The 22,193-nt window shown below is 47.6% G+C and overlaps 1 protein-coding gene across 1 annotated transcript in view; it reads right to left on the bottom strand.

Annotated features, from left to right (window-relative positions):
- Positions 1 to 22,193, bottom strand: part of LOC144781356 (cholesterol 24-hydroxylase-like) — a 457,687-nt gene that overhangs the window by 238,360 nt on the left and 197,134 nt on the right. The gene's annotated exons all lie outside the window — the stretch shown is intronic.

Below are 22,193 nucleotides of genomic sequence, written 5' to 3'. Positions count from 1 at the left end.
GCCCAGAGGCCTTGGTCACATGACGCAATGAGGGAAGTGAGCAGAATTTAAAGTGCAAGTGCATTAGAAACAGTACATATCATTGGCTGACACTGTGATGGGGGGTGTGTGTCTTGTGGTGATGGACATAGAAAACACACTGTCCAAGGTACAATAATGAGGTAATCCCAAAACATCATCAACCATTACTGTGTAAATACATATAATATTACGATAATGATGATGCAAGGTGCCGAATCTATATTTTATACAGTAAAATATGTAGATAAAAGCTAATAAATAATGTTATATTTAAAAAAAAAACATTATATTAAATCTCATCGATTTTAGCACACCTAAACATGGGATATTGTGTTAAAATACACATTTACCTATCATGAACAGTTTATGCACTATGGATATATGTCATTTGGGGCCAGAGAAAACATGATTCCTTAACCCCTGCTTAATCTTGTTATTTTCCATCAAGAGTGGCTCTGCTGATGTTAAACAATACCCGAGCCACCCAACCCTATAAAAGACACCGGGCTCAACTCCCAAGTCTTTTCTTAACAAGAAACCCAGACAGCCAAATATTTGTACAGTGTGATAAAAAGAAACTAAAATTGCTTGTTGTGAAATTATATATACTGGTAAAAAACCAATTACGGTGAAATCTAACATATGGATTATACATAATCCATATGATGTGATACCTATTCCGTCAAAGAGGAACCAGGTGTATTCTAATATTTCATACCCCTCTGGTCAACCTAGCTGTTAATACATAAATAGTTGAAACAGTGGAAGGATACAAATAGTATCATGGTTAATATCTGTGAAGAACTATATACATCACATTTTTCATGAACGATTGCAATTACTTAATGGAACATTCATTGACACCTAGAGACAAGTATAAAAATCCTCTGTGGAATTAAGGCCACAAGGAGTTTTGCTGTCCATTTCTAATATGTATCTGGTCTCCAAAGCTCTCAAGATACCTTCCCTGTTGCCACCTCTCCTCAAAGGACCAACTGTGTCTATGGCATAATACCTGAGGAGTCCACTGTTGTTATTGTGGTACTCCTTAAAATGCCTGGCAACTGGGTACGTGGCATCATTTGTATTGATGTCCCTTAAGTGCTGGAGTATCCTCTTGTGGACCTGCAATTTGGTACTACCAATATACTGCAGGCCACACGGACACTCCAGCACATAAACCACGTACTCGCTCTTACACGTGAGTTGTTTGTTAATTTTGCGGGGCACCGTGCAAAATGCTGTTAGGAACTCTGTTTTGTTAATTCCGTGCAAGCATGCCTTACAACTGGAACATTTTCTAAAACCTTTTGTCATGCCTCGGGACTCCCCTACGCTGTCCCTTTAAGACTCATGGTATTTAATGAACCAGGAAACAGGGAACGACGCTTCACGTTCCTGCGTCAAGCTTCCCTTGTTTCCGGTTCCGTCTGATTCCTGTTGCCTGACCCCGTAGTTCCTGTTTGGACATTCCTGTTTGTTTGTTGACTTAGCGTATGCGTCCCCTGCGCTATCCTAGTGCGGGCCTCGCTTTACGCTTTTGCTCCGCAGCGTTTCGCTGCATTAGGCGTACCTTGCAAACGCCTAGTCTTCTCTCCCTTTTCCTTGTGCCTCGCCCGGCGGCCGGGCTTCGCTCCGCCATCCGGCTGGGCACAGCCTTGCTCTCCGCATGGGGAGCTCGTTCACGGCACTCTTGTGAACTTCTTCTTTCCTGCTGGTTAAGAGTCCCGCCCGGCGGCCGGGCTTCGCTCCGCCATCCGGTGGGACTTGTCATACCTTTTGTTACCCAAGTTCTTGAGTGTTACATCTGACAGCCGGGTTTGTGCTCCGCTGTCCGGTGTCGGTGCTTTCCCCAAATCACATTTACTTAGTTAGTTAGTTAGGCTGCTCCCTAGCTCTTTCCTGCCCCTGTCCTGTTGCCACGCTTCCTTCACGTTCCCTGTTTCCAGGATATTCGTCATTTACCTACCTTATATACTGGATTCCCCCTTCCTTGGTATTTGGTGGCACTCTTGCGTGGATCTGGGTGGGTGCTTATGTTCTACACTACAGGGAATCACGGTAAGAGCGCTCAAGCACTACCAATCTTTTTTCATCACTATTGATTCATGTGTGTAGATTATATATATTCCGTTTTGGTTCTCATAGATGGTTATAAAACTCGTAAACATCTGCAGAAGAAGTGGGCGAAGGTTCTTTGTGTGCCAGACAGTAGTGAAAGTGTCTTCAAAGGCTGTTCCACGACAGTTGAAGTAAGAAGGGGTCTAATAGACCATTATTGTTACGTATAGTATCTAGCCTGCAAGTGCTCATTTTCCTATCGTGTCATCCCTATCCCAGCTTCAGACGCTGTACCTTATTTCCACCTTCACCTGTTACATCAACGACATATTAAGAACCTGGGGTACGTGATAGGTTTGTGTGTTTGTACGTTAGTATATTCCAGTTATAGGGTTAGAGCTAGAGTGTTTTACTTCCTCTTTTCATTACAGCCTACCTGTTATCCGGTTCCCTTCATTGAAGCACCCCGCATTCACTACTGGAGATCACCATCGACCACCCTTGTCTTCCCCCATCTTTCCTTGTTTTGTTTCCCTGATTTCCCCTGGCGTGTCTCTCGTACTCTATGCTTGATAGAGTCGGAAGACCGTAGGGGAAGGCTGCGGATTACTCTTCGGATTCCTGACGCTCCTGTGGAACCAGCCTGCAATCCTTACAGAACGTGAAGCCCAAGTGGTACGTTCTGCCCGAGCGTCATGGATCTCGAAGCAGTGACCCTGACAGACCTAGCGGGTATGTTAGGTAGTCTACAGGTAGAAACGCAAACTCTAATGGCTAGGGTAGACACACTCCAGAGGCAGCAGCCCTCGGGGGCCTCAGGAGGGGGTACACCAGTAGTACAAGTGACTACTCCCTCTGTCATTCCGCTGGCACCCCCTGAGAGATTTGCAGGAGATGCAGCACGATGCGCTGCTTTCCTTAGCCAGTGTCAGTTGCACTTTTCTTGTAAAGCAGCATGTTTTCCCTCAGATCAGGCCAAAGTAGCATTTGTGATCTCGTATCTTAGTGGGTCAGCGGCCGACTGGGCAATCCCGTTGGTAGACAGGGATGATCCTTTATTACACAGCTACTCGGCTTTCAGGCGAGAGTTCCGCAAACTGTTTGATAGACATATGTATACTCATTCTGCTGATACTGAGTTGCTAGACCTTAAACAGGGTACCCAAGATTTGGTATCTTATATAACCAAATTTCGCAGCTTGGTGGTTGAATCTGACTGGCCTGAAGCAAAACAGAGTACTATGTTTTATAGGGGTTTGCGGGAGGAATTGAAGGACGCTCTCTCTCAAATAGTCGACCTTCCCACCTCCTGTCCAGCATTAATCGATTTAGTGGTAAAGATCGATCATCGCTGCCAAGAAAGAAGGAAAGAGAGAGGGAAACATGAGTACCGATACGCTGGCACGAAGGAGAAAAAGAACACTCCTGAGAAAGCCAGTGAAGACAGTGAACCTATGCAGATAGGTGTTGTTAGAGGTCCTTTGACTACAGAAGAGAGACAGAGGAGAAGAGCTCTTAGACTTTGTCTTTATTGTGGTAAAGCAGGTCATTTTCTGCGGGAATGCCCGGTGAAACCCAAGTCCACACAAACCAAGTTACAGGGAAACTAGCAAGCCTGGGTTCTTGTGAGACAAGGAACCCAGGTAGATCTGGTCTTACAGTCTCTTCTTCTGATATTAACACCACTCCCACGAACCATCTATATATTTCAGTACATATGACTCAGGGGGCACTTGGTTTACATGTATTGGTTATGATTGATTCTGGGGCTTCCGGAAACTACATGGACCAAGAGTGGGCAAAAGAAAATCTGGTAGCCTATACTACAAAGGAGACACCCAGTACTGTTACTACTATAGATGGCAGTTCTCTTATTTTTGGCCCCGTAACCCAATGTACCAGTCCTATTCGTATGACTATAGATTCTGATCATCAGGAGGAAGTGGTGTTCGATTTGATTTGTTCACCACAATTTCCAGTGTTACTGGGTATCCCATGGTTGAGGTCTCAAAATCCTGTTATTAATTGGGAAACATCTACAGTTACCTTTCCTTCTGTCGTACCTTCACCCGTAGTGGGGGCAGCTGTAGAAGGCTTAAGTATGGACAGCGACAGTCAAAAGTCTAGTTCATCCTTACCACCCTGTTACCAAGATCTACAGGCAGTCTTTGATGCTAAGGAAGCTGAGGTTCTTCCCCCACACAGAGTATATGACTGCCGTATAGATTTAGAGGCAGGAGCTAGGATTCCTTGCAGCAGAGTCTACGCCCTTACTGAAAAGGAGAATGTTTATTTAAGGGACTATCTAGATTCCATGCTTCAGAAAGGGTTTATTCGACAATCTCGGTCCCCGGCCTCTTCTTCCTTATTCTTCATTCCGAAACGAGAGGGGGGTCTGCGATGCTGCATTGATTACCGGAAGTTGAACGATGTCACAATCAAGAACCGTTACCCCCTGCCTCTCATCGCCTCCCTCCTTGACAAGATACGCAATGCCCAATATTTCACTAAGTTAGACTTACGTGGGGCTTACCATCTAGTGCGTGTCAAGGAGGGTGACGAATGGAAAACTGCCTTTTGCACCAAATACGGTCTCTTTGAATATCTTGTGATGCCCTTCGGGCTATGTAATGCCCCTGCGGCGTTCCAATTCTTTATTAACGAGGTATTAAAGGACATGCTTGAGATCTATGTGATTGCTTACATAGATGATTTATTGATATTTTCCTGTACCTTGACTGAACACCAACAACATGTCCGCAATGTATTGGAACGGCTGTTTGACAACCGTTTGTATTGCAAGTTAGAAAAGTGTACCTTTCTACACCAAGGAAGTACCCTTTTTGGGATATGTCGTATCCCCTAGAGGTCTTAGTATGGATACTTCCAAGGTAGAGGCTGTGTTGGCATGGCCTGCTCCTCGTTCGGTAAAGGAAATTCAAAGCTTTCTGGGTCTAGCAAACTTTTATCGACGGTTCATCCGTGATTTTTCTACCTTGATATCACCTGTCACTTCACTATTGAGGAAAGGTGTTCCCTTTGTGTGGTCTGGTGAAGCAGATCGTTCTTTTCGCCTACTGAAGATGGCGTTCACTAGTGCTCCTGTCTTGCGTTATCCGGATCCTGCATTGCCTTTTGTAGTGGAAGTGGATGCTTCTCAAGTGGCCGTGGGAGGTGTGCTGTCCCAAGCGGATGCGGTGACTGGCGAGTGCCATCCAGTCGCCTTCTTCTCGCATAAGTTCACTCCTGCTGAATACAATTACGCCGTAGGGGACAAGGAACTTCTTGCCATCAAAAAAGCATTTGAGGAATGGAGGCAGTATCTCTTGGGGGCTAGATATCCTGCTGTGGTGTATACAGACCACAGAAACCTCCAGTACCTCAAATCAGCTAAGGCCCTATCCATGAGACAGTTACGCTGGTCCCAATATTTTAGTGAATTTGACTTCACCGTCCAATACAGACCTGGGAGAAAAAACGGCAAGGCGGATGCCCTGTCGCGGTTGGGTTTTGATATCCCTTCAGACCCCATTGAGCAAGTCAACATCATTCCCAGAGCTAACATCATAGGACTCATACAGAATGAGGATGAATTCCTAACACTGGTCAGAACTAGTCAAGTTTCAGTAGACATGATGCAAGTGGTAGGAGCACGGGAAATGTCGCTGCGAAGAGGACTGGTACGGGTACAAGGGGGAGTGGTGTTACCGTCAAAAGAGCTACAGGAACAGGTCCTAAAGTGGTATCATTCTCATCCAGTAGCAGGCCATCCCGGAATCAAGAGAACCATAGAAGCTGTGCGTGACCGTTTTTGGTGGCCTACTATGTTGAAAGACATCGAACAATATGTGAAAACATGTTGTGTGTGTGCTCAAACCAAAGTGTCACGTCTCAATCCAGTGGGCCTTCTTATGCCCCTACCTTCACCTGCAGGTCCATGGCATACTGTGTCCCTTGATTTTATAGTAGAACTACCACTCACAAAACTGAAGAACAATACATTGTTAGTGGTAGTAGACTTATTCACTAAGATGGCTCATTTTGTGCCATTAAAGGGTTTACCCACAGCAGTAGAGCTGGCATCCATATTCATGCAGCAAATAGTCTGATTACATGGTTTTCCTTCTGTTCTAGTGTCTGATAGAGGGGCTCAATTTGTGTCACGATTCTGGAGAAGTTTATGTACCCTTCTCCATATTGATGTCCGTTTGTCTTCCAGTCACCATCCACAGTCAGACGGGCAAACAGAGAGGGTTAACCAGTGTTTCGAGCAGTACATACGGAATCAGATGTTGCAAACCTTGGAAGATTGGGATGAGTTAGTCTGGTTAGCTGAAATCTCTTACAACCAAAGCACACACTCCTCCACCAAGACCTCACCTTTCTTTTGTTCATATGGCTATCACCCCAGGTTATTGCCCTCCGGTGTCCCTACCGATTGTCCAACCCCGGCTGCCTCAGACAGGGTAGAACAACTACAAGAAGTACAGAAGAGAGCACTAGAGAATCTTGAAATGGCAAAAGTGAGATACACTGAAGGGGCAAACCTACACAGGAGACTGGAACCCATTTATACACCAGGAGATGAGGTCTGGCTCTCCACTAAGTACATCACTTTGGGGGGTCCACGCAAGTTTAGCCCCAAATACATAGGCCCTTACAAGGTGGAGAAGGTGATCAATCCTGTTGCCATCAAGATCATCCTGCCTCCCTCCTTTAAGATCCATCCGGTCTTCCATGTGTCGCTACTCAAACCGGTTGAACCGGGGACTAGGGTTCCTGTAAGACCTGCTCCTGTTACCCTGCAAGATTCGGAGGAGTTTGAGGTTGGGGCCATCATAGATTCCCGGAGAGTTAGAAACACATTGCAATATCTGGTCCATTGGAAGGGATATGGTATGGAGGAACGCACATGGGAGCCAGCGGCCAACGTCCATGCTCCCCGATTGTTGAGAGAGTTTCATCGGAGATATCCTGACAAGCCCAAACCAGGTGGGGAGCATTGTGGGGGGAGTGTGCTGTCATGCCTCGGGACTCCCCTACGCTGTCCCTTTGAGACTCATGGTATTTAATGAACCAGGAAACAGGGAACAACGCTTCACGTTCCTGCGTCAAGCTTCCCTTGTTTCCGGTTCCGTCTGATTCCTGTTGCCTGACCCCGTAGTTCCTGTTTGGACATTCCTGTTTGTTTGTTGACTTAGCGTATGCGTCCCCTGCGCTATCCTAGTGCGGGCCTCGCTTTACGCTTTTGCTCCGCAACGTTTCGCTGCATTAGGCGTACCTTGCAAACGCCTAGTCTTCTCTCCCTTTCCCTTGTGCCTCGCCCGGCGGCCGGGCTTCGCTCCGCCATCCGGCTGGGCACAGCCTTGCTCTCCGCATGGGGAGCTCGTTCACGGCACTCTTGTGAACTTCTTCTTTCCCGCTGGTTAAGAGTCCCACCCGGCGGCCGGGCTTCGCTCCGCCATCCGGTGGGACTTGTCATACCTTTTGTTACCCAAGTTCTTGAGTGTTACATCTGACAGCCGGGTTTGTGCTCCGCTGTCCGGTGTCGGTGCTTTCCCCAAATCACATTTACTTAGTTAGTTAGTTAGGCTGCTCCCTAGCTCTTTCCTGTCCCTGTCCTGTTGCCACGCTTCCTTCACGTTCCCTGTTTCCAGGATATTCGTCATTTACCTACCTTATATACTGGATTCCCCCTTCCTTGGTATTTGGTGGCACTCTTGCGTGGATCTGGGTGGGTGCTTATGTTCTACACTACAGGGAATCACGGTAAGAGCGCTCAAGCGCTACCAATCTTTTTTCATCACTATTGATTCATGTGTGTAGATTATATATATTCCGTTTTGGTTCTCATAGATGGTTATAAAACTCGTAAACATCTGCAGAAGAAGTGGGCGGAAGGTTCTTTGTGTGCCAGACAGTAGTGAAAGTGTCTTCAAAGGCTGTTCCACGACAGTTGAAGTAAGAAGGGGTCTAATAGACCATTATTGTTACGTATAGTATCTAGCCTGCAAGTGCTCATTTTCCTATCGTGTCATCCCTATCCCAGCTTCAGACGCTGTACCTTATTTCCACCTTCACCTGTTACATCAACGACATATTAAGAACCTGGGGTACGTGATAGGTTTGTGTGTTTGTACGTTAGTATATTCCAGTTATAGGGTTAGAGCTAGAGTGTTTTACTTCCTCTTTTCATTACAGCCTACCTGTTATCCGGTTCCCTTCATTGAAGCACCCCGCATTCACTACTGGAGATCACCATCGACCACCATTGTCTTCCCCCATCTTTCCTTGTTTTGTTTCCCTGTTTTCCCCTGGCGTGTCTCTCGTACTCTAGTGCTTGATAGAGTCGGAAGACCGTAGGGGAAGGCTGCGGATTACTCTTCGGATTCCTGACGCTCCTGTGGAACCAGCCTGCAATCCTTACACCTTTACTTGCAGCCATCCAGTTTTTAGGGGGGATCACCTCAGGGCTTAATTTAACTAAAGCGTCCTGCATGGAATATGCCTTCCTGAAAGTGATCGCTGGTTTCCTAGGCATGTACTCCCCAATCACTGGATCTAATCTAATCATGTTCCAGTGCTTGTTGACTATCTTCCTTAGTGCACCGTGTTGTCTGTTATAGGTCCAAATGAGTCTTGTTGGTTGATGTACCCTGGTTTCTTGGGATATCTGAGCTTTTTTGTGGATCAAAGCGTCCTTACGGGACAGGGCATTTGCTTTATTGATAGCTGTGTCAATTAGACTCTCTTTATACCCCTGGCTAGAAAACGTTGTTTACTAGCTGACTGCGCCCTTTTGCAATGATTATCTGTACTGCAAATGCGCCTAATTCTGAGCATCTCCCCATAAGGGATGCTTCTGATTAAATGCGGGGGGGATGGCTATCAGCATGCAGCACAGTATTGCCCGCAGTGGGCTTTCTGTACAGTTTTGTGTCCAACCTGTCCTGATTGACCTCAATCGTGATGTCCAAAAAGTGTGCCTGAAACTGACTGAGATGTGATGTAAATGCCAAATTAAACACATTGCAATTCAAGGTTTCAACAAAGTTAATTGCCTCCTCATGTGTGCCACGCCAAATCATCAGGACATCATCGATGTACCTATACCATCTTACGATGTGGCGGGTGCAGATATCATGGTGATCACCATAGAGGACCTGTCTCTCCCAGTAGCCCATGTGCAAACAGGCATAACTAGGAGAGAAACAGGCCCCCATGGCTACACCCCTGACCTGCTGATAATATTGATTGAGGAACATAAAATAGTTGTGATTTAAACTATATTATATATATATATATATATATATATATATATATATATATATATATATATATATATATATATATATATATATATATATATATATATATATATAAATGTATATCGAGCAGAACTCTTCTTCTTTGAATTTCCCTCGCAGGACGCCAATGAAGAGCACGGACCACAGTTCTTTAGAAATACCTTCAATTTATTTCAATCCTTTGTACAAACAGAAGGGGCAGCCATGATGCGTTTCGTCCCTAGCTTGGGACTTGATCACATGACATACATACATATATATATATATTTGCAAAATCTTCAAACCCCCACATGCAGCGGCGAAAGAAGAGACAGACCCCACGTTATCCAGGCAAGATGTTATTTATTCCGAGTGCCTTCCAAAATGCAACGTTTCGAGTACTGGCGTACTCTTGTTCACACACCCATATATATTTTCTTTCAAAGGCTCTGCAGCAAAGAAAGCACACGGCAGCAGAGAAGTCGGTAAAAACTTAATTTATTGCATGCAGATGTCCCAGCTTCCGTCCTTTAATCTTGTTGGCCCGACGCGTTTCAGTGCTTCCTGCACTTTCTTCTGGGGCTGGATGGCAGCGAGATATGAAAGGCTTGTACAATTACCAGTTCCTTTTGGCTTTATTAGATCCATAGGAGGCGCTGTAGTAGCACGTGACTTATTTGATGTCAGCTGGGAATTGTAGTTTTTATCGCCGTAGTTTATTTCCCGTAGTGGGTTCCACACTGTCATACAATTGTCTCAAGTCACGTCCGCGTCGGGATGATAAGAGAAGTAACGGGAACTGCACTACCCTGAATATGCAATAAATGAAGGTTTTTTACCTGTCTGCTGCCGAGTGATCCTTTTGTTGCAGAGCCTTTGAAATGAACAAATAAAACACAACAGCTTTGTCGTGGAAAGGAGCACCACCTTGAAATGGAGGAGGGAGCCGTCGGAGATAGGGGCCGTTTGCAGGGACTGTCCCTGACAAAGAACGGTGGAAGCAGTTTGCCGCACTAATCAGGGTGTCTTCAGCAACCGGGGCACACTGCTGTGCCTGAATATCGCGGTGGCTTGACAATGCGCCACAACAAACTTATATAATTATTATGGACTGTGCGGAACCCACTGTGGGTCGTGACTCAAGGCAGAAAGGACTTCAAATCCCAGAATACACCATGAGGGATCACGTGCTACCAAGCGCTTGAAGCTGCATCTACTAAAGACAGCGTAAACTGCCTCATAATGCCGCACTACCATATTCCCCTAGAAGAAAGTGCAGCAAGCACTGAAACGTGTCGGGATGATAAGAGAAGTAACGGGAACTGCACTAACCTGAATATGCAATAAATGAAGGTTTTTTACCTGTCTGCTGCCGAGTGATCCTTTTGTTGCAGAGCCTTTGAAATGAACAAATAAAACACGACAGCTTCGTCGTGGAAAGGAGCACCACCTTGAAATGGAGGAGGGAGCCGTCGGAGATAGGGGCTGTTTGCAGGGACTGTCCCTGACAAAGAACGGTGGAAGCAGATTGCCGCACTAATCAGGGTGTCTTCAGCAACCGGGGCACACTGCTGTGCCTGAATATCGCGGTGGCTTGACAATGCGCCACAACGAACTTATATAATTATTATGGACTGTGCGGAACCCACTGTGGGTCGTGACTCAAGGCAGAAAGGACTTCAAATCCCAGAATACACCATGAGGGATCACGTGCTACCAAGCGCTTGAAGCTGCATCTACTAAAGACAGCGGAAACTGCCTCATAATGCCGCACTACCATATTCCCCTAGAAGAAAGTGCAGCAAGCACTGAAACGCGTCGGGATGATAAGAGAAGTACCGGGAACTGCACTACCCTGAATATGCAATAAATTAAGGTTTTTTACCTGTCTGCTGCCGAGTGATCCTTTTGTTGCAGAGCCTTTGAAATGAACAAATAAAACACAACAGCTTCGTCGTGGAAAGGAGCACCACCTTGAAATGGAGGAGGGAGCCGTCGGAGATAGGGGCCGTTTGCAGGGTCTGTCCCTGACAAAGAACGGTGGAAGCAGATTGCCGCACTAATCAGGGTGTCTTCAGCAACCGGGGCACACTGCTGTGCCTGAATATCGCGGTGGCTTGCCAATGCGCCACAACGAACTTATATAATTATTATGGACTGTGCGGAACCCACTGTGGGTCGTGACTCAAGGCAGAAAGGACTTCAAATCCCAGAATACACCATGAGGGATCACGTGCTATCAAGCGCTTGAAGCTGCATCTACTAAAGACAGCGGAAACTGCCTCATAATGCCGCACTACCATATTCCCCTAGAAGAAAGTGCAGCAAGCACTGAAACGCGTCGGGATGATAAGAGAAGTAACGGGAACTGCACTACCCTGAATATGCCATAAATGAAGGTTTTTTACCTGTCTGCTGCCGAGTGATCCTTTTGTTGCAGAGCCTTTGAAATGAAAAAAAAAAACATGACAGCTTCGCCGTGGAAAGGCGCACCACCTTGAAATGGAGGAGGGAGCCGTCGGAGATAGGGGCCGTTTGCAGGGACTGTCCCTGACAAAGAACGGTGGAAGCAGATTGCCTCACTAATCAGGGTGTCTTCAGCAACCGGGGCACACTGCTGTGCCTGAATATCGCGGTGGCTTGACAATGCGCCACAACGAACTTATATAATTATTATGGACTGTGCGGAACCCACTGTGGGTCGTGAGTCAAGGCAGAAAGGACTTCAAATCCCAGAATACACCATGAGGGATCACGTGCTACCAAGCGCTTGAAGCTGCATCCACTAAAGACAGCGGAAACTGCCTCATAATGCCGCACTACCATATTCCCCTAGAAGAAAGTGCAGCAAGCACTGAAACGCGTCGGGATGATAAGAGAAGTAACGGGAACTGCACTACCCTGAATATGCAATAAATGAAGGTTTTTTACCTGTCTGCTGCCGAGTGATCCTTTTGTTGCAAAGCCTTTGAAATGAACAAATAAAACACGACAGCTTCGTCGTGGAAAGGAGCCCCACCTTGAAATGGAGGAGGGAGCCGGCGGAGATAGGGGCCGTTTGCAGGGACTGTCCCTGACAAAGAACGGTGGAAGCAGATTGCCGCACTAATCAGGGTGTCTTCAGCAACCGGGGCACACTGCTGTGCCTGAATATCGCGGTGGCTTGACAATGCGCCACAACGAACTTATATAATTATTATGGACTGTGCGGAACCCACTGTGGGTCGTGACTCAAGGCAGAAAGGACTTCAAATCCCAGAATACACCATGAGGGATCACGTGCTACCAAGCGCTTGAAGATGCATCTACTAAAGACAGCGGAAACTGCCTCATAATGCCGCACTACCATATTCCCCTAGAAGAAAGTGCAGCAAGCACTGAAACGCGTCGGGATGATAAGAGAAGTAACGGGAACTGCACTACCCTGAATATGCAATAAATGAAGGTTTTTTACCTGTCTGCTGCCGAGTGATCCTTTTGTTGCAGAGCCTTTGAAATGAACAAATAAAACACGACAGCTTCGTCGTGGAAAGGAGCACCACCTTGAAATGGAGGAGGGAGCCGTCGGAGATAGGGGCCGTTTGCAGGGACTGTCCCTGACAAAGAACGGTGGAAGCAGATGGCCGCACTAATCAGGGTGTCTTCAGCAACCGGGGCACACTGCTGTGCCTGAATATCACGGTGGCTTGACAATGCGCCACAACGAACTTATATAATTATTATGGACTGTGCGGAACCCACTGTGGGTCGTGACTCAAGGCAGAAAGGACTTCAAATCCCAGAATACACCATGAGGGATCACGTGCTACCAAGCGCTTGAAGCTGCATCTACTAAAGACAGCGGAAACTGCCTCATAATGCCGCACTACCATATTCCCCTAGAAGAAAGTGCAGCAAGCACTGAAACGCGTCGGGATGATAAGAGAAGTAACGGGAACTGCACTACCCTGAATATGCAATAAATGAAGGTTTTTTACCTGTCTGCTGCCGAGTGATCCTTTTGTTGCAGAGCCTTTGAAATGAATATATATATATATATATATATATATATATATATATATATATATATATATATATATATATATATATATATACACACACATATATACCAGTAGGTAGTTATAGTTATGACCTATTATCCATAGGAAATCCGCAACATTCTATTTTTAATAACTTTGGCGCCGGTTGATGAATGTGCGTGAAATTTTCCAAAATTGTGGCCAGCTCAGTTCTGCTCCTTCCCTAAATGTTTGGGGGTGATTGGTCAAGCGGGGGCCGAGAAAAAAGGGGGTCCCAAAACACGTTTTCCTCATGCAATTTCCTATAGGACCTTTAGCCGCAGCTACAGCCCGAACTGCTGAACGAAATTACACCAAATTTGGCAAAGAGGTAGTCCTTGGTTCAGACTCGTGCCTTTTGCTTATTTGGTGTAAATTCGTTCAGTAGTTACTGAGAAAATGACAGTTAAAGTCACATATATATCTATGGGCGCGGTGGATCAGCTTATCTATCCGCGTACCCTACGCGCAGCCTACAAGCACCCTGCCGTGCACAAGCTGAATGCTAATTGGCTGACAACTGTCAAAATCAGGAAGTGTTGGCAGCCATCTTGTGCCTCAGAAACCAAAAACAAACGCTTTTTTTTTTAAATTGCGGGATGCGCGTAGGATCCGCGCATCCTAGCAATAGTAAAAAAAACGCGTTTTCCCTGTAAATATGGCAATTTGCCCCCGGGGGGCCAGATCCCAGGGGCATTATTAAGAAAAAAGTGTGGGGGGTCCCAATCCCCCCCACACTGCCCTGGGGAATGCCACCCCCCGGGGCTCTTAGGTAATGTTTGCGGGGGGCTCACGCGCCCCCCGCATCCCCAGGGACAGCTAACCCCCAGGGCTTTTTTGAAATGGGTGGGGGGGCTCTGAGGCACCCCCAGCCCTGGGGACCGCCCCCCGGGGCTTGAATTTAATGTATGCAGGGGCTCACGGGGCCCCCCACAGCCCCGGGAACCGCCACCCCCGGGACTCTAATTAAATATATTTGGGGGCTCACAGGGCCCCCCACAGCCCCAGGGACCGCCACCCCTGGGGCTTTTTTTAAATGGGTGGGGGGGCTCTGAGGCACCCCCAGCCCTGGGGACCGCCCCCCGGGGCTTGAATTAAATGTATGCAGGGGCTCACGGGGCCCCCCGCAGCCCCGGGAACTGCCACCCCCGGGACTCTAATTTAATATATTCGGGGGCTCACAGGGCCCCCCCCAGGGTCCGCAGCCCCGGGGACTCCCCAGGGCTTTTTTTTTTATTAAAAAACCTTTGTGGGGAGGGCTTGAGTCCCCCCACACACCCCGGGAACCGCCACCTCCCCGAGGCACTACATTTTTTATTTGGGGTCTGTTATGGACCCCCAAACTCCGGGGACCACCACCCCCGGGGCTTTACAAATGATGGGAGGGGGGCCTTGTGGCCCCCCCTCCTGGAGCTCTCAAGGGCCCTGGGGACTTCCACCCCCCAGGGCCGGCTCCTGCAGTGTCCTGGGGTGCCCACCCCCGTTTGCAATGACAGGGCGGGAGCCTCACTGCTACCACCCTGTCATTGCAAACTGCTTTCCTATTTGGAAGAGAGAGCAGGAAACCTGCTCTCTCTTCCAAATAGGAAAGCAGATTGCTTTTCCACAGGGGGAGCAGGATGTTAGCTGCTCCCCATGTGGAAAAGCTATGCCGGCCTGGGGTCCCCAGGGCTAAAAAAATTAGAAAAACAAGGGGGGCTACACAGCCGCCCTACTTAAAAAAAAAATGTAAACAAACGGGATTGCGGCCAGAGGCCACGCCCCCTCATTGCACCACTCTGCGGCCAGAGGCCACGCTCCCTCATTGCACCACTCTGCAAACGCGCCCCTTGGTGTGTTTGCAGAGGGGGAACAAATTCACCGTGAATACTGGGGGTCCCTGGGGGCCAACTAGCCTACCATGTACCTCCAATATGCCCCAGGGAGCTCCGTTGCGGAGAGGTGTTCTGAGGCCACGCCCCTTTTTACACCTCTCTGCAACATAGCTCTGTGGTGCTTACTGGAGGTAGCTGGTGGGCTAATTGGACCCCAGGATTCAAAGGGACTTAATTCCCCAACTTAAAATGCGCCACGCGGCGCGTTTGCACAGTGGTGAAGGGAGGGGGCGGGGCCTGAGTTCACATGTGTGCAAACACGCCCTGTGGCACGGTTTAAGTTGGGGAATTAATTCCTTGTCAATACTGAGGGTCCCTGGGGGCCAACTAGCCCTCCAGATACTTCTATTAAGTGCCACGGAGCTGCGTTGCAGAGTGTTGTAAAAAGGGGCGTGGCCTCTGAACACCTCTCTGCAACGCAGCCTCCTGGCGCATACTGGAGAAACCTGGTGGGCTAGTTGGCCCCCAGGGACCCACAGGATTGAGGAGGAATTAATTTTCTAACTTAAAACGCGCCGCAGGGCGTGCTTTCAGACATATCACCTTAGGCCACGCCTCCTTTCTTCACCACTGTGCAAATGCACCCTGTGGCGCGTTTTAAGTTCGGGAATTAATTCTCTTTTAATACTGAGGGTCCCTGAGGGCCAAATAGCCCAACAGGTATGTCCAGTATGCGCCAGGGAGCTGCATTGCAGACAGGTGTTCAGAGGCCACACCCCTTTATACACCTCGTTGAAACGCAGATCTGGGGCGCTTACTGGTGGTACCTAGTGGGCTAGTTTGACCCTAGGGACCCTTAGGATTGAAGGGGACTTAATCTCTCAACTTAGAACAGTGACAGGTCGCGTTTACACAGTGGTGAAGGGAGGGGAGGGGCCTGACATGATGTGTGCAAACACGCCCTGTAGCGCGTTTTAAGTTGGGGAAAAAAATCCTTTTCAAACTTGAGGGACTATGGGGGTCAAGTACCCAGCAGGTGCTTCCAGGAAGTGCCACTGCGCTGTGTTGCAGAGAGGTGGTGCAGGCCTTGCCCCTTTTTACATCTTTCTGCTACGCAGCTCTGTGGCACTTACTGAATGTACTACGAATTCCGATTTACTCACCTGTTATCAGGAGAGACCTTAGTGCAGCATCTTTGAGCCCAGTACTGATTTTGAAAAGTAATTCTAACCATACTTACCAGTAACTTGAATTTCCTTCCATAGGCTAACATTGACTGGTTTCACTTGGAAATTCTTCTGTGTGGAGTTTTGCAACTTTTAAATATTCACCTAAATTCATCCGAACAATGAATTCAGATTTACTCACCTGTTATCAGGAGCTCTGTGGCGCTTACTGGAGGTACGTGGTGGGCTAGTTGGACCACAGGGACCCTCAGGATTGAAGAGGAATTAATTCCCCAACTTAAAACGCGCCACTGGGTGTGTTTGCACACATGTCCCCTCAGGCCCCGCCCCCTCCCTTCACCACTGTGGAAACGCACCTGTGGCACATTTTAAGTTCGGGGATTAAGTCCCCTTGAATCCTGAGGGTCCCTGGGGTACAACTAGCCCACAAGGTACCTCCAGTAAGCGCCACAGAGCTGCGTTGCAGAGAGGTGTTAAAAGGGGCGTGGCCTGGACCACCTCTCTACAAGGCAGCTCCCTGGCGCATACTGGAGGTTCCTGGTTGGCTAGTTGGCCCCCAGTGACCCCCAATATTCAAGGGGAATTAGTTCACCATCTTACAACGCACCAGGGGGCTCGTTTGCAGAGTGCTGCAGGGAGGGGGTGGGGCCTCCAGCGCAATGCCAGCTTTTTTTCCTTTTGATTTTTAGAAGAGGGGCCCCCCTTAATTTCCCTTTTTTTCTGGCTCTGGGGACACCATCCCCCAGGGCCTGACTCCTATTTTCCTTTTTTAAATAAATAAATGGGAAGAGGAGCCCTGTGCCCCCCCCTCCCAGGACCCCATCCCCCGTGGCATGGCCATATATATATAGATAGACCTACAACTAAACGGAGCACTGTTTTAATAATACTATGTGTTGTGATTGGGTAGTGAGAGGAGAGGTCGGGAGTGAGTATGGATAAGTGATGTAAAAAAGGACCTGGCCTCATGGACTTAAAAAACTTTAATAGGTCGCTGAGGATGGGTGTGCCATATACAAAAGCGGACAAAAATAACGCCAACCCGCGGCTCTGCGGGTTGGTGTTATTTTTAGGCGAGGCTGCATCGACCAAAACAGCTATGATTGGCGACTCCCTTCCCTACCGGTTACAAGAGGCTCATGGACTATTACCTCCCACAATACATAATCAACACATACATGGTACGATTGGGTATCGTATTAAGTGCATAAAATTCATGCATCTTTCTTTTTTTCACTTTTGTATATAGCACACACATTGCGGACATTCATCATAGAGAGTACTGAGGGGATCTTTTAGTCCTGACGAAGAAGCCTTTGCTTCAAAACATGTTGACTTTATAGGAGTATCCGCACATCATAGGCAGCCCCGACAACCTATTAAAGTTTTTAATGTCCGTGAGGCCAGGTCCTTTTTAAATCACTTACCCATACTCACTCCCATCCTCTCCTCTACACATAGTATTGTTAAAACAGTGCTCCGTGTATTTGTAGGTCGTAGCACGCTCCGTCCCGCAGGGGGGCGGGAAGACCCCTATGATGAAGCATGACACCAAGGGCCCTTTTTGCTGTGTGAGGGGTATTTAAGCAAACACTGTGTGCATCCACATCTGGATGGGTAAAACTTTTCCTTGAACACAGTCCGATCTGTGTGGTGGATCCTTTTGATTCAATTATTTATTCTGAAAGCAAGCATGCAGTGAGGTGTGGGTGCATGAATGGTTGTGTGCAGGATGTAGATTAGATAGATGGGTGGTTGTATGCAGGTTCTTGTCAGGCCTGGTCATCCATCTGAAGGGCCTAGCAAGGGTTGGACGCACAGGTGTTTGGGAGCACTTCCAGTTACAACCCGAATCAAGTATCTAACTCCTGCTATACACTGACGTAGGTGTTGAGAATTATGGTTGGACACTTAGGTGTCAATCTCATGCCAGGCCCTGCATCCAACATGGACATAGGCTGTTTACAATATGATTTAGACACATGGACAATTGTAGGCCAAGGCTTTGACACCTGCCAGGTCTTGCATTGTGAATCGCATCGACCATACACAATGAGATTTTGACAAAAGCGGTTAATCATAGAACTTGGCAGGCTGTGAGCTTTCACGGGTAGGCGGGATAAGGCAAAGCATGCTCTGCATCCTACCTCCACACTCACAGCATTAAGCCATGAATGTGTGGCAGGTGGAGGGCCTTGCCAAATGTGTTATTGAAAACTCACACCCAAAATTGACTTCCGTTTATATTCTGTTCATAGCAGTGGTGCTGATTAAAGGCTTTAGTGTATAGCTTAGAATATTACCTTCTCTTGTAATTATATTATTTTGTGATTGTGGGTTCTGTTGTGAAGCCGAAGTAAATAAATAATAAAAAGAACAAGATTTTATTGCAAAATCTTTCACAGAATGTGAAAGCAGACAGTTTTTTTTTAACCAAACAAAGTAAGTAGATAATAAAGATATTAGGAGGATTGCAGCTTTATAATGTGTAGAAACCAACTCTTCATCAGAACTTCTTTTTTGATGGATTTTAGGAGTGAAGTCATCAATGATGTCATCAATGTATCATCAGTTATTAATGCAATGATGAAATTTCTGTTGAACGGTCACGTGTAAAGAGCTGAGCAGTGCTTGGTGGAAAAGTGAGTAATTATTTGATTAGCTAACAATGACTGACCAATTTTACATAGTTTTCACTTGTTTCTGTTCAGGGGGTATATATCTCATAATACGAGAGCTTTGAATTAAAGTGGCACGAGAGTAATAAATAAATCCTACGCAGCCACCGCCTGTGAGGTGGGGCCGGGTGAGGGGAGGCTCGATTTAGACAGACGACGATGAGAGAAGATTAATTAAGCGGCTGCGTACAATGTATTTATGACTTCTGGGCCACTTGAAGTCAGCCGCAGCTGTTCCTACATGTGTTCTGGTACCAGTCAGACCCTCCAGGATTATGTGATTTGCAAAATAATTGCGAAATCGTCACTTTTGTAAAAAGGCTGTGCTTTTTACAAAAGTGCCCACGAAATCGGCGGCTGGGTGGCGTTTGCAGTGAATGGTAATGCTTGAGCTCTAAGTATTTAAGCGAAGTCTTGAAAGATAGCACCTTACCAATTTGGGGGACAAAATAAAAAAAATTAAAAAATACCACTTACCTGTACCGCCAGCCAAGTCTCTCCTCTGCTTCTCGAGTCCCAGAACCAGGAAGTCCTCAGGCTCTCCATTCCCAATCACAATGATGTAATGCAGAGTTGCTTGTGATTGGGCTGAGTGCTGTCGATCAGGGCTCAGATGGGGGCTGGGAACCTGGGCATGTTCCCCAGCAGGCTGTGTAATGCCGCCTGCTGAGGAACATGCAGTGTGCATGACTGTTTGCACACTGCGCATGAGCAGCCGGGAGAGAATTGAGTTACAGCAAACCATGGTGTTAGTTGGTAAGCAGGTCCGAGGTGGGAGAGTGGAAGGGTTAATGTCACTGGTCAGGGCAGGGGTACCTGCACCCTGTTCTGGGGCGACAGTAGACGGGAAGGGGAGCTCAGCGTTGGACACCAATGCATCCCCTCTCTTTTTATTTTGGGGTCCAGCAGGCTTGCCTTTAGGCTCGTAGGAGTGTTTTAGATTCTCGCAGGCATGCCAATTTAGGTTTAAAGTATTTTATTGGTGAAACACACAGAAACAAGCATACAAAGCGTATGAGGTGTTAAGTCACTGCAGCAAGGGCCAAGCTCTCGACATTGCATCTACAAAAGGATAGTCCGGCCGCAGACCAGTCCGCAGCGACTGCTAAGAGCATGGAACGTTGCTAAAATAGAACAATTTTCTCCTCCCAAACTCCCCCCCCCAACCCCAACACCCGGATCCCCCTTCCCCCCCTCCCCTCCCTTCGTCCAGTGCACAGGTCCGATCCCCGTCGTCCACCCAGGGCCCCGCCAGCTAAAGAGATTAATCTTGTGTCTGTTCAAGTGGTCGATAATGCAGGTGCCGTGAGCCTCAGGAGGCGGAGGTACTTGGGGCAGCTGAGTTCCCTGAATTAAGTGACCAGCAGGGACTGAAACGGCTGCCAGAGATCTTCAAATTGCTCTATATCCCCCGCCACTGTGAGCGACAGTTTCTCCATGCCCAGGATATGCCACAGTCGATGGAGCCAGCCCGTGATAGCGGGGAGTGTAGTAGTGCGCCATAGTTGCAAAATGTTTTAGACCGCTGAGCCTAATGCTATGGCTATCTGTCTGCCTCTGCGGAATTTGAGTGGGTACATCAATCTGTTCCGGAGCCCCACTAGAATGTATGCTGGGAAGCGCGGCAGTTCAGTGTCGAAATGGGAGTCTACCTCATCCAGTACTTCCTTCCAATAAGATGCCAGCAGTGGACAGTCCCATAGATTGTGTGTCAATATGCCCACTTGTTTGCATCCCCTCCAGCAATCGCTATCCTTACTCCGGTCCATTTCATGTACCCGTTCTGGCGTATAGTACCAGTAGGTAGAGACGTTTGTTAGTGTTTCAGTGAGTCCCATGTGGTAAGCCGAGTGCCGTGCCCTGTAATGTATCTGCTCCCATTCTTTATGGCTCAACGTCCTGCCCAGCTTCCGTTCCCACGGTTCCCTCCCCGGATGATAAAAGTGAGAAGAGGGTGGTTGCAGTAGTTTATAGAGGTCCGTAATCAGTTTTGTATCAGTCTCGCACGTCATAAGCCACCTTTCATACGAGAGTAGCTGCCTGTCGGCCGCGTCCCGCACCTGTGGGTGTAATGCCCAGTGGCGAACCTGCATGTAGCGGAGTCTTTCAGACTCTGGGAATGAATGTACCTGTCGGAAATGCGGGAAGGAAATTACCCCTTCTGGGCCATACAAATGGCATAGGGCCCGACACCCTGCCACTCACCAGTGGGTAAAGGCTCCCTTCTCCATCCCCGGAGTAAAATCCGGGTTGTCCACCAGCGGCTTAAGCGGGGACGGGAACGTGGTAACGTTGTGAACGGTGTTGGTAGCGTCCCAGACCCGCAGGGGTACCCTGGTGACGAAAGAGGCGTATAAATTCGCAGGGCGATGAGGTCGGCGCAGAAACGGTACCTCCTGCAGGGGGCGGCCCGCCACCGCTTGATCCTGGAAAAGCCAGTGCTTATCAGATTCCCACCTGCTCCAGGCATGACAATTTAAAAGCAGAGAGTTATGATTGGCCTTGGGATCTTTATTTCCCTTGGGCCATATTGCTCCTGCTGAAGTCGGAGTCCCGCAGGTTCTCTAACTGACTGCCAGCAATATGAGAAAAATGTTGCTGCCAGCCATTACAAGACTCTGGAACTTAGCATAGCAAACAAATACTCTCAGACACTTTAAACATTCCTATTTGAAAGTGGAATACTCTGCAAAAATAGTTTCCATTGATTTAAGACTGAAAAGGAATGATCACGAGTAAGATGAAGTGCCGCAATAATGCCGCTAAATTTCAGTTTGTGTGCCGCTAAATTGACATTTTTGTGCCGCTAAATTTGCAAATTTAAGCCGTAATATCCTGGGGAGTCTGACCAGTTAATGAGTAAGTGTAGAAATGAATGCTAAATGTTTTCTAAATCTCTGCAGAGTCAGTCCCATATCCAGCATTATTTTAAGAGAATGTCTGAGCATGAAACCCTGCAACCTGTTCTTTTAACCCAAACATGAAAGGTTTCAAAATGCGTTAGAAAAAGGCTACAAAGACTTGGGTCACTTAGAGGATGAGGAGTGGATTGATGAATTGATGTACCTGTTGTCTCAGGCTATAACCA

Source organism: Lissotriton helveticus, chromosome 9 (assembly GCF_964261635.1).
Source record: "Lissotriton helveticus chromosome 9, aLisHel1.1, whole genome shotgun sequence".
Classification (NCBI taxonomy): domain Eukaryota; kingdom Metazoa; phylum Chordata; class Amphibia; order Caudata; family Salamandridae; genus Lissotriton; species Lissotriton helveticus.
This window is presented reverse-complemented; position numbering and strand designations above follow the sequence as displayed.